This window comes from Balaenoptera physalus, assembly GCF_965194825.1.
Source record: "Balaenoptera physalus genome assembly, chromosome: 16".
Lineage (NCBI taxonomy): Eukaryota > Metazoa > Chordata > Mammalia > Artiodactyla > Balaenopteridae > Balaenoptera > Balaenoptera physalus.
In genome coordinates, this window is record NC_138898.1 from 10,458,059 (window position 1) to 10,470,500 (window position 12,442).

Consider the following 12,442-nt stretch of genomic DNA (forward strand, 5'->3'; position numbering starts at 1 on the left):
GAAATGGAGGGAACTTTAAGCCTGGCCCTGATCTGTCTTTCCAGAAACTTCTTCCACTACTACTCACCCAGAGGAAGGTTGCTTGGGGGTTTTGAAGGGAGGGATAGGTCAGGGTATACAAGGGTCTAAAGACAAATGCAGGCAGACCTATGCCCCTTCTTCACTCCTGCCTCAGCCCATGCAGAGGAAACTGTGCCCTTTCTGAAGAAACGTTTCCAGAACTCTCCTTCCTAAGGGAATAGGAGTGACACCCAACTGGTGGTAGAAAAATAGCTGAGTATTTATTGGGAATCTCCATCCCCCACCCCCTTCCTCCCTCTCCCTGTGGGTAAGCCTGCAGTGGCCAGTTCTGCCTGTGTCTGGGTGGACCCCTGAAATTCAGTACGGGCAGTAGTAGAAAGAAGCCTGACCGTGGCCACACACCCAAGGCCCGTTTTCCAACTTCCATCATAAATTGTTGTTGTTGTTTCTCCTACGTTCAACAGACTGTGATTGATTGAACCTCAGGATCCGTTCCCCTTCGCTTCCACAGTAACTGAAGGTTTTCACCGTGTACTGGGCTGCCCAGAATAATGACGACATTTCCCATCCGCCCCTGTGTTTAGTGTGGGTGCATGATTAATTCGGCCTTCTCCTGTGAATTAAAGGGGCACCCCCAACTTCCGGATAGTAACTTGCACTGGAAGGGGACCTGCCTTTCCTCCAGCTGGCTTTACCAGAATAAGGCTGGGGTTTTGGTCCCTAACTGCCTTTGTGTCTCTATCTCATCAAGCTCAGGGCTTGAGGGGAAGAGTGTTTCAAATTGCAACAATGAATACTATCATGATCCACTGTGAGTAGCTACCACCCAATGAGGTAGGCAGTCTCTACTCAGCCTAATAATAATAATATCACCATCACATTGATAGTGACTTATTGCTTACTCCCTTCCAATCCATGAACACAGCCCATGCATGATTTGGTTTAGTCCCGAGAGGCTGGTTTTATTAACTCCATAGGAAACTAAGGCTCAGAGAGGTTAAGTAACTTGGCCAAGGTCACACAGCTAGCAAGGTTCAACTCAAGATTATCTGTGAGGCCAACGCTCTTAACGACACTATTTTGCCTACCCCAAATAGCAACCGCTACCATTTTTCGCATGCTCGCTTTATGCCAAGGGCTCAATAGAGCCCTTTACATATATTAATTAATAATCCTCCAGCATATCTACAAGGCAGACATTCTCCCCCCGACCCCCCCCCCCCGCCCTTTACAGATGAGGACACAGCTATGGAGAGGTGAGGAGATGGTGTCTCCTGCTCTAAGAAGAGGTGTGCATCTCCCAAGGGGCAGCTCTTGCCTGCTCATGAACCTCCCAACAAGCTGACCTCTGAATCCAACTGGCATTCCCCACCCTCCACCCCCAAGGCCATGGCTTACTTATGAGGCCACAGAGGAATGACCGCATTTCTCAACTTCCTGAACCCACAGGTCACCCCCAGAAGCAGAGGCTGTTGCCTTTGTGAAGAGTAGTCAGGCTGGGTAAGGGAACAGCTCCATAATTTCCAGCTTGGCCATGGTCCCTGGGATGGCCTCCTGGCCCTCACTCTCTCTCACTGAATCCCAAATTCCATAACAAACCAGGGTCTGGGCCCTGAGGCTAGTTATCTAGTTCAGGTGTCTGCAAACTACTGCCCAAGGGCCAAATCTGGCCTTGTTTTTGTACCACACAGGAGCTGAGAATGGTTTTCACATTTTTAAGTGGTGGGGAAAAAATTTAAAAAAGAATAATAGTTCATGATGTGAAAATTATGTGGATTTTTGACTGCCTCTAACCATAGAATGTGGCAGAAGTGACACAGAGTGACTTCTGAGGCCACGCAGCTTCTGTAGTTTTCTTTTGGGACATGTACCTTTGAAGCCCTGAGCTGCCATGTAAGAAACCCAGCCACCCTAAAGCCACCACACTTGACATACCATGAAGAGAGATCACCCAGAGATAGAGAGAGCTGCCTGGGGAGCCCCAGCTGTTTGAACCCACAGCCAGCATCAGCATCAGCATCAGCATCTGCATCTGCATCAGCATCTTCATCAGCATCTTCATCAGCATCAGCATCAGCATCTTCATCAGCATCAGCATCAGCATCAGCACCGACTGTGAGTCAGTGAGACTTCAGGGATTTCCGATGCCAGCTTTCCTGCAAGCCACCCTAGCTGACACCATGTAAAGCAAAGACAAGCTGTCCCCGCTGAGCCCTGCCTAGCTTGCAGATTTATGAGATTAGTGAATAAATAAAGGCTGTTTTTTAAGCCCCCAAAGGTTAAGTGGCATGTTCAAGGTCATCGCCAGCTTGTAAGTGACAGAATTCCACCTCTGTTCAACTCCAGAGCCTCTCTGCCCTTTGCAGTGTGAGGATGTGTTCAAAGAGCTTAGCCCAACAAAGGGGCTCACACTTTGACAAACTCGCATCAGAATCGTGTGGGGATCTTGCTAAAAACGTGGATTTCTAAGTCCTAACCCAGACCTAGTGAATCAGAACCTCAATGTTATGCATTTTAATAAGTGGCCCGGGAGGGTCTTCACCACAGTAACAGTTCCCACCCATCAGTCTAAGATGCAGAAGGGAATGCAGTCACCAAACACCAGCTAACTGACTTCAAGGACTGCTTCCCAGTGGCCAGCTGTGGACCAGGCGCTGCTCTGACCCCTGGGGAGTCATAAAAGAAAACAACGCATAAAGAGCAAAACAAAGAAATGAAAGATAAAATGACATAAAAACAGAGAAAGCCCCCAACCTCGTGCAAATTTCAGTTTAGGGCAAGTATGAGCCTTGGTGTTAGGGAAATAGATGACAGAAAGCAAGCAAAGAATAAGATTATTCCAGAGAGTATTAAGTGCTGGGAAGGAAATCAGACGGGATGACGGGGCACAGTGGAAGGCAGGGGCCGTTTCAGACAGCGGAGGAGGGAGGAGGTCAGGGGAAAGGTTCCAAGTGTGACAGCAAGGGTCAGGCACGCTGGGCACTTGACGTACATCACTCCATTTGATGCTCATGGCTTCCTTGCACAGGATTTATTAGGGTTCCCACCCTCCACCCGCTTTTACACAAACCTCCTTCTAGAGTCTCTATCTCAATCAGTGGCAAATCCACCTTTCCCATTGGTATGAGTGTCCCGTGGCTGCTAAAACAAAGTACCACAACCTAGGTGGCTAGAACGACGGAAATTTATTCTCCCCCAGTTCTGGAGGTTGGAAGTCAGACGTCAAGGTGTCCACAGGGTTGGTTCCTTCTGGAGGCTCTGAGGGCACATCCAGCCCGTCCTGCCCCTCTAACTTCTGGTGGCTGCCCGGCCATCCTTGGCGCTCCTAGACTTGTAGATGCATCACTCAATCTCTGCCCCCATCTTCCCATGCCCTTCTCCTCTGTGTGTCTCTGTGTCCTCTCCTTTTCTTACAAAGACATCTGTCATTGGATTGAGGGTCCACCTTAATCCAGGATCATCTCATCTTGAGATCCTTAACTTAATTACCTCTGCAAAGACCCTTTTCCCAAATAAGGTCACCTTCACTGGTTCAAGGGGTTGGAACTCAGGCACAGCCTTTGGGGGGGCACTACTGAACCCACGACACAGTTTCTCAGGTCAAAACATTTGTGGTCACTCTCGATGGTGACTCTCTCTCTTATAACCCACCTCCAAGCCATCAGCCAAACCTACTGGTCCCAGCTTCAAAATATACCCTGAATATCTTCCTCACACACACCCCCCGCCCCGTTTTCCTCTCATCCCCTCCCACCTGGACTCTCGTGGCCGCCTCCTCTGGGCTCCCTGCCCTCTCCCTGATGCCCCACGCTCAACATAATAGCAGAAGGGCTCTGTCAAAATCCGGCCAATCAAGTCCTTGCTCTGCTCAAAACTTCGCAGTAGCTTCTCATCTAAATAAGAGTACAGCGAAGGTCCCAGTGAAGTTCCAGAAGGCCCAGGTCTCCCCGCATCACCTCCCCCCACCATCCTCCTCTTGCTCCAGCCGTGCTGGCCCCCTCGCTGCTCCCGAATAACAGCTGTGCTTCTGCTCAGGGCTTTCTTCTTGCTGTTTCCTCTGCCTGGATCGCTCTTTCTGGAAACATTTCTCAAACATTTTCTTCTCTCTTCCGTGTCAAGTCTTTGTTTAAATAGCCTCAGCTCAGTGAGACCAAATTTAACCAGAAATCTGGACAGGGGAAGGCCCGGTCCAAACCTCCAACGCTCCTAAGAGGAGCACTGCTGCGAGCATGTGTGGAGTGCAGGAGAAGAGGGTCCGGGTGGCCAGTGCGCCCACCATCCTCCTGCACACAGCTTGGTGGAGTGGCATTTCCTTCTCGCCTTTTGGTTCGGCCTGGAACGGTATTTGCATAATCCCGTGAGATTTCTGTTTCTTGTTTTTCATCTTTAGAATCAACCTTTTGTTTTCTTTTGCTTTACATGATGGGAGGTACATTTTATAAACCTCAGCCTGGCAATCCTGATGTATATGTAAGTATTTCTCATACTCAATCCCACTCTGCAAACTCGGGGGAGGTCTAGGTGCCAGGTACTGGACAACACACTTGATGGGGATTATCTCCTTCAGCTCTCAGAAAGCCCCAAATACTGCAGATGTGCAGACAAGCTACAGAGGTCAGGGGGCCTGTTCAAAGTCATAAAGTTGCCACATGTCACAGCTGGGATTTGAGCCCAAGCTTTTGACATCAGAGCACATGCTCTTAACTATTAAGCTACATCCTCTGTTCCCTTTAAGCCAGATTATCTCAGCCTCAATGCTACTGATATTCTGGGCCAGATAATGCTTTGCTGTGGGGGCCTGTGCTCTACTCTGTAGGGTGTTTGGCACCATCCCTGGCCTCTACCTTTTAGATGCCAAGAACACATCCTGTGACAATGGAAAATGTCTCCAGATATTGCTAAACTTCCCTGGGGGGGCAAAATCGACCTGGTTGAGAACCTCTGCTTTAACCCAAGTTCTCCCCTCTGGTCTTTGAGTCCCAGTGATTCCCGATCAACTCCACTGTCTACCCCTCCCCACCATGGCCATCCCACTGGGCTCCCCATGAAGGAGATCCCACTTCCTCTGAGCTCCACCCCGCCACCCGATAGCCAATCTCTAGGATTCTAGAAAGAGCTGATGGGGCATTAAGAATAAGAGAAGGAAGGTAAAACAGATAGCAGAATAGCCAATACGTTGGCAATGCCACCTTGGGGGAGATAAAGAAACCCAAAGCAGAGCCTTGAAATACTTTTCTATTGGAGTAGGTGGGGTAGAGTCAAGTAGATTGTGAAAGAGGGGGACAGATTCTCAGCTAGAGAGATCATGGCTGCCTCTGGGGCATAGGAGTGGAGACATACTCCTGAGAACAGAAGGAGATTGCTCCTTTCATTTTGCTGAGCCAAATTTACCTAGGATCAATAAGTCACTCCTATCTCCAGATCTGAAAGAAGAGAGTTTGTCCCAGGTAATGAAGACTTAGGGTCAATGAATGATGGAGGAAGCACCAGGGGACTCCTTGGTCCCCAGCACTGTTCTGGGTGATCAGAACTCCAGTTCTCCTGGGCTGATCTAGTCATACTACATCACTGTGGTAACAGAGACTGCTGATTGTCAGCCAATGTCCAAAGACTACGTTTCTTAGCATCCCATGCAGCTAGATATGACCACATGACTATGACTTGACCAAGGAGACATAAAAAGAACTTGGGTGGGGTTATTACCAGGAAGGTTCTGTAGAAGGGAGGGTGTGAGGGCCTTTTGGCTCTTCAGTTTCTTCTGGCTGCTGTCCTAGAAGGTAGATGTGAAGCCTGGAACTGAAGCAGCCACTTTGAATCATAAGATGACCTTGAAGTTGGTGGCCACATGCTGAAGATGGCAGAACAGAAAGACAGTCATCTGGATCTCTGATATTTTTATAAGAGAATAATAAACTTTGATCTTATTTAAGGCATAACATATTGGGGGGGCATTCCGTTATATTTAGTGAAACCTAATCCTAACAGATATAATTGGTTATAGATGGAAATCTGAAGTTGGACTCATCCTCTGAACTTTTTTTTACAAATGCAGCCCTGCACATTTGAGATTGTTTAGACTTTACAGAAACTCAAAGCTCTCTGTTTTAATGGAACATCTTGGGACAAGGAGCAAGAAAGGGAACAGGACTGGTATTGCTGTGTAGACGGTGCTAATTACAGCAATTGTAAGTGACAAACAAAAGTGGTTTCTTGGCTGGGGGTGAGGATGGGGATGGGAATGGGAGGAGGGTAGAAGGTGGGGATGAGCTGGAAATGTATTCCACGGATGGGGATAAAACGTGTGTTTATGTGATTAGCAGAATTAGATGCGGGTCAGTGGCCAGAGCTGGAGTTTGTAAATAGCCTTTTGAGCAGTCGCACATTTTTTCTGGTTTGATCAAAATGAAACATCATTAGAAACAGCTCCATTGCCAATTGTCATCTCTGCCAGAGCCTTGGGAGGTGCCCTCCGGTCACGTCAGGCTGGATGTAATTGGCTTTGAAGTTTGTATATGCGAAGTGCTTTGAGGATTGCAGGCTAACAGAACTTTGGCAGAGGAAGAAATTTTGAGAGTCCATTTACCAATATGGGTTCAGCCTTAACTACAAAAACATCAAGCAGTCATAAAATGCAGCCTTTGCTGAATGAACCTGAAAACAGGTTCAAGTGGGGTAAGCTCTCAGCCATCTAGAAGGAGTGAAGTCACCTTAAGATGCAATGGCTGGGAACCAGATTGTCCTAGGCCTGTGGGCCAGTGGGGTTAGACTAGCCGGCTTCAAATCCCTGCTCGATCATTTAGCAGCCACTGTCACCCTAGCCAAGTCACTTCACCTCTCTGTGCCTCAGTGTCCCCATCTATAAAATGAGGACAATATTAGAAGCTAGCACATATTGATAAAGTGCTTAGAACGATGCCTGGTTCATAGATGTGCAATATACCTGAACTAATATTACTACTATTATTATTATTCCACAGTTTCTATTCCAAGTTAGCCCTCCTGAAAAGTTTTTTTAAATTGCATGATGTTTAGTCTGTACGCTTTTATTATATTTATTCCATTAACAATTGAACAAGGAGAAAGTTCAGAGTCATTTCTATTTCTTGTTCTTATTTTAAAGCAGATAACACTGGAAGAAGTTTAAAAACACCAAATACAAATGGATTTAAATTTTTAAAACAACCCAGCAAAATAGTTGCAGGCATGTCCAAATCTCTCGCTTAAAAAAGAAATAGGTCAGATTTCACCCTGAGTTTACTTTATGATTAAACTGGTTTCATGAGTTTGTTTCCAAATTTAGGTGAGTTTTATGTGGAGAAAGGAGATCCACGGAACTTTTGCTCTACGGAAAGGCCAGGAGGTCATTCCAGGCAAGAGGCGATGGGGCGGGTGTGATGTCCAGTTGATATCAGGAAGCATTTGGCACTGGGGAGATTGCTGGGCCCAGCTGGGCGCTATCCTTCCTGAAGCCTTCTGTCTTTCATGGGAATGCCCACCACGCTGACATCTGCTCACCAAAAAAGAGAGCTGGCTGACAGTGTTAACCCCACACTCGGTTAAGTCGGGAAGAATTGGGGACTTCAGCCTTTGGGTTTTATGCTCAATCAGATGGTATAGATGGCATCTGTGGTTTGGGCTGTTACCTTTTGTAACAGCACCCTGATTTGCTTTGGGGGGACACCTCCCCTCTGTTCTCAATCTAGACTGTATGGGTGGAGTTGCTCCTATTCCAGACCAGAGGGCAGGCACATGATCCAGGCCTGGCCAATCAAAACACCACATACCCACGGCTGCAGGGATTGGTTCAGGAATGGACACCTGACCCAGGATGGGCCAATCGCAGTTGGCCCCAAGATTTTTGCTGGAACTATTGCGAAAGAGATGCTCTCTTTCAGCTGAGGTTCCTCAACCTGTTGAATGTGAGTCCAGAGTTGTTGGTGGGGATGGAGTGGGGAGGTTTTAAGCCCGTGTTTGGGAAGTACTTGCCTGAGGATATAGCCAAAATAGAGGAAACGAGATCAAGGGAGAGAGATTCCTGGAAACACTGCATCCTGAATCCTGCCATGCCCTGACTTTTCTGTTACATGAGCTAATGCATTTCCTTTTTTGGCTTAAGTCCATTTCAACTGATTTCCTCTTACTTTGACCAAAAGGCTCTTGACTCACCTAAGTGGAGAACTGAGACCTTAGGCCATAGTTCCCCCTTGGGAAGCAGACACAGATAAGAAGAAAAAGTTGGCAGTGGAAGAAGAGGAAACCTTACTAGGAGGTCAGAAGCCAGCTGGGGACCTGTGTAAGCTACCAGGGTGCCAGGACATGAAAAAATGGTCACCACGGATGTTTGTTATGACGCCCCTGAAGGGCCATCGGTAGACACAGAGCTGCGTTTGTGCCCTCCCCAGTGGTGACACGGACTACGCTTAATCATGCTCCTTTCCTCTCCAAGTCCTTTTGTCACCATCCTTCTCATACCAGCTGGAGGGCCTATTACACTGTTCTGGGCACTTGTAACCAATGACAGCTGCCAAAGGTGAAGGGCAGAGATGGAACCAAGGAGTCAGAGCAAAGACTGTTACAGTCGACCCATGGCAAAGGGGAGGAATGAATGAATGAATGAATGTCACTAACATTTATTGAGCATTTACTGTGGGCAAGGAATATTCCAAGCCCTTTATACATATCCTCTCATTTGATCCCCACAATTCTACCAGGTGGGTCCTATGATAATCCCCACTTTACAGATGAAAAAACTGAGGCACGGAGAGATGACCTTGCCCAAGGGCACATAGTTAACCAACAGCAGAGTCTTAATCACTGCGGAATCAGTGAAAACTCACTGAGCCCTACTCCATGCCAAGCACTGTGCCAAGTACAAGGGAAACAACTGTGTGTGAAAACACACATAGACCCTGTTCACACAGCAGTTTTCATCATCTGAAATTATCTTAGGAAATATACTAATTTGTATACCAGTTTCTTATCCGTCTTCTCCATCAGAATGTTTGTTCCATGAGGGGAGGAACCTCCCTGGTCTCATTCACAGTCTTACCTGCAGGGCTGAATGGGACCCGGCGTACAGTAGGCACTCAGAATTTGTTCAACAAACAAGTAGCTCTAGAGCAGAGTTTCTCAATGTCATTACTGCTGACATGTGGGGCTGGGACATTCCCTGTGGTGGCAGCTGTTCTGTGCATTGTAGGATGTTTAGCAGTATCCCTGGTCTCCACCCTCTAAATGACAGTAGCACCCCTCTCCACTCCATCCCCCGTGGTTGTAACAACCACAAATGGTCTTTGGACATTGCCAAATGTTCCTGGGGAGGCGAAATTCTTCATCTGGAGAGTTAGAATGACTGCACAGATGACACGCATAATCAGGAACTTAACGTCGGAGGGATTGACATAACACATATCTGACACACAGGGTAGTTGGTACCTACATCAAGCTCCTGAACCATCTGTTACGTGAGCGAGCACGATTGGGCCTGAAAGCTAAGAAATGACTTGAGCCACAAGTATGTCGCAATTCCCCGTTAGCCCTCGAAACCCTGAAATCTATACATCTGTAGTGGCAAGACGGAACGTTCAGACCCTGAATGATGTCAAGATGCAAGTGGGCCCAAACTTAATCGTTCCAAGAGGTATCCTATTTCAGAGGTTCTGCTGGTTTGAGGAGAGGCCGTTTCTCAGGAGGGTGCCATTTGCAGATGGCAGCAAAAACATAATGTCATTTGCCTTTGCCACAACTGGCAAAAGTGAGTTTTCATCGAGAGGGTTCTTACTTCCTTTGAGTGCCTTGTTTCTTCCCAGTGATAGAACTGGAGAAAAAAAATTCCAAAAGTGAACATCTCTCTTGGTGTCCCTGCAGCACCTCAAGTTGTTCCTTGTCTGGGGTTCTAATATAATACAAATAAATAAGCTACAAGGATGTAATGTACAGCCCAGGGAACAAAGCCAATATTCTATAATAACTTTAAGTGAAGCATAATCTATAAATTATCGAATCACTATGTTGTACACCTGAAACTAATGTAACACTGTAAATCAACTACACTTCAAGAAAATCACATATGTAATATATAAATCATATACTACATATAAATAATGTGTGTGTCTTGTTTTTTTCCAGGTGTTTGTAGCCATTATCTCATTTAATTTTTACAACAGCTCTACTAGGTAGGAGTTACTACCCCTACTTTATTGATGACTAAGACTGGGGCATACAGAGGCTAAGTGACCTGCCCAGGGTCACCTGTAATATTCTCTATCACCAAACACAGCACCACCATCCACCAGGTCACTCTGACCAAAATAGTGTCCCTTGATGTTCCCATTTCCCTCCACCCATGCATCCAATCCATGGGCAGGTACCATGGGCTCTCCTTCCAATAGATGCCCCAGATCTGGTCACGGGTCTCCCCTACCTCAATGGCCAGCTTGGTCCAGGCCACCCCTGGCCTGCAGGCCTGCATCAGCCTCCCCCTCTGCTCCTGCTCCTTATTTCCAGCCCCAGTGTCCAGGCCATCCTCACTGGGCGGCAATCAGCCCACTGAAGTGCCAGCCAAGGCTCCCATGGGCCCGAGGACCAGTCCAGGCTCAGAGTGGAGGCCGGGAGGCCTCGGCTATGTGCCCTGAGCTCTCCTCCCAAGATTCTTCTTTGCTTTCAGTTCCCTTGACCATGCCTCCCATACATTTATTGAGCACCTACTGCATGCCCACTCTTCACATTCCCAGCACTGGGAATATGGTGGTGGGTGAACAGGTGAAGTTCCTCCCCTCATGGAATGGACGTTTGTGGCCTGCTCTCTAATCCAGCCATTCTCTCTTCCTTCTGGGCCCCTGCACAGCTGGTCCCCATGCCCAGAACGACCTCCCACCCTCCCTTTCTTTCCTTCTGAAACACAGCTAATTCCTGCCCCTCTGTAGAGGTCATCTGTTGCTGCATAACAAATTCCCCCAACAACAGAGTAACTTCAAACAACAACATTTTAAATCTCAGGCTTCTAGGGGTCAGGCATCAGACGCTGCTGAACTGGGTCCTCTGGCGCTGGGTCATCCCAAGGCCTGACTGAGTAGGCCCCTCGCTTGCTGGCATGACTGTGGCAGAATTCAGCTCCTCCTGGGGTGTTGGACTGAGGGTCTCAGGTCCTCACAAGCCATTGGCCAGAAGTCTTCCTTCGCTCCCCACTATGTGGGCCTCTCCACGGCACGTGCGACAACACGGCAGCTGGCAGAGTGAGCGGGCAAGAGGGCGAGAGGGAGTGCCAGTGGGATGGAAGTCAGAGTTCAGAACCTAATCCTGGAAGTGACATTCCATCATTTTGCCACATTAAAAAAAATTTTTTTTGATGTGGACCATTTTTAAAGTCTTTATTGAATTTGTTACAATATTGCTTCTGTTTTGTGTTTTGGTTTTGTGGCCGCGAGGCATGTGGGATCTTAGCTCCCTGACCAGGGATCGAACCCACAACCCCTGCATTGGAAGGCAAAGTCTTAAGCACTGGACCGCCAGGGAAATCCCCATTTTGCCACATTTTATTCTCTGGAATCAAGTCACCAGGTCTAGGTCACACACGAGGAGGGGGTGACACAAGGATGTGAATAGACAAGGTGGGCAGGGGTCACTAGGGGCCATGGCAGAAGCTGTCTACCACACCTTCTTTCAGCATTAAATGTCAGTGCCTCCTCCTCAGAGGCCTTCTCTGATTCCTGGGTTAGGAGCCCCTTCTTTGAGCTCATACAACTCAGGAATCCCCGCATGATACTTAATACATCACTATGTGTGAGCCCTGTTGATGAGCCCCTTTACCTCACCAGACTGGGGGCTCCTGAAGGACAGAAACTCTATCTTATCAGTTTATTCTTTGTTGTATTCCCAGCCCTGTCCACTCTGAGCACACAGCTGGGCTCAGTGTTTTTTTAAACCAAATGTTTCTTCACTAGTTGAAAAGTAGTGACATATATCAGTTCATATTCATTATTTCACAGATGTGTATAACATTAGACTAGACAGAACTTAAAACAAGAATAATCCTTACAGGCCATCTAACAGTGAGTATCTGATTTATTTTATTTTGTAACAGAATTCTGTCTGAATTCAAATTCCTGCCCCCTCCTCACATGGGCTGTGGAAACTTGGACCCATCCACCCATTTCCTCATCTATATAATGGGGATAATAGTTGACTTTCATTAGATATACAGATAGCCAACAGGCACACGAAAAGATGCTCAACAGTGTTAATTATTAGAGAAATGCAAATCAAAACTACAATGAGGTATCACCTCACATCAGTCAGAATGGCCATCATTAACAAAATATACAAATACCAAATGCTGGAAAGGGTGTGGAGAAAGGGGACCCTCCTACACTGTTGGTGGGAATGTAAATTGGTGCAGCCACTATGAAGAACAGCATGGAAG

At 47.3% G+C, this 12,442-nt stretch overlaps 1 long non-coding RNA gene across 1 annotated transcript in view; it reads right to left on the minus strand.

Annotated features, from left to right (window-relative positions):
- The window catches only part of LOC309644581, an 88,630-nt gene that overhangs the window by 56,979 nt on the left and 19,209 nt on the right, over positions 1-12,442 (minus strand). The gene's annotated exons all lie outside the window — the stretch shown is intronic.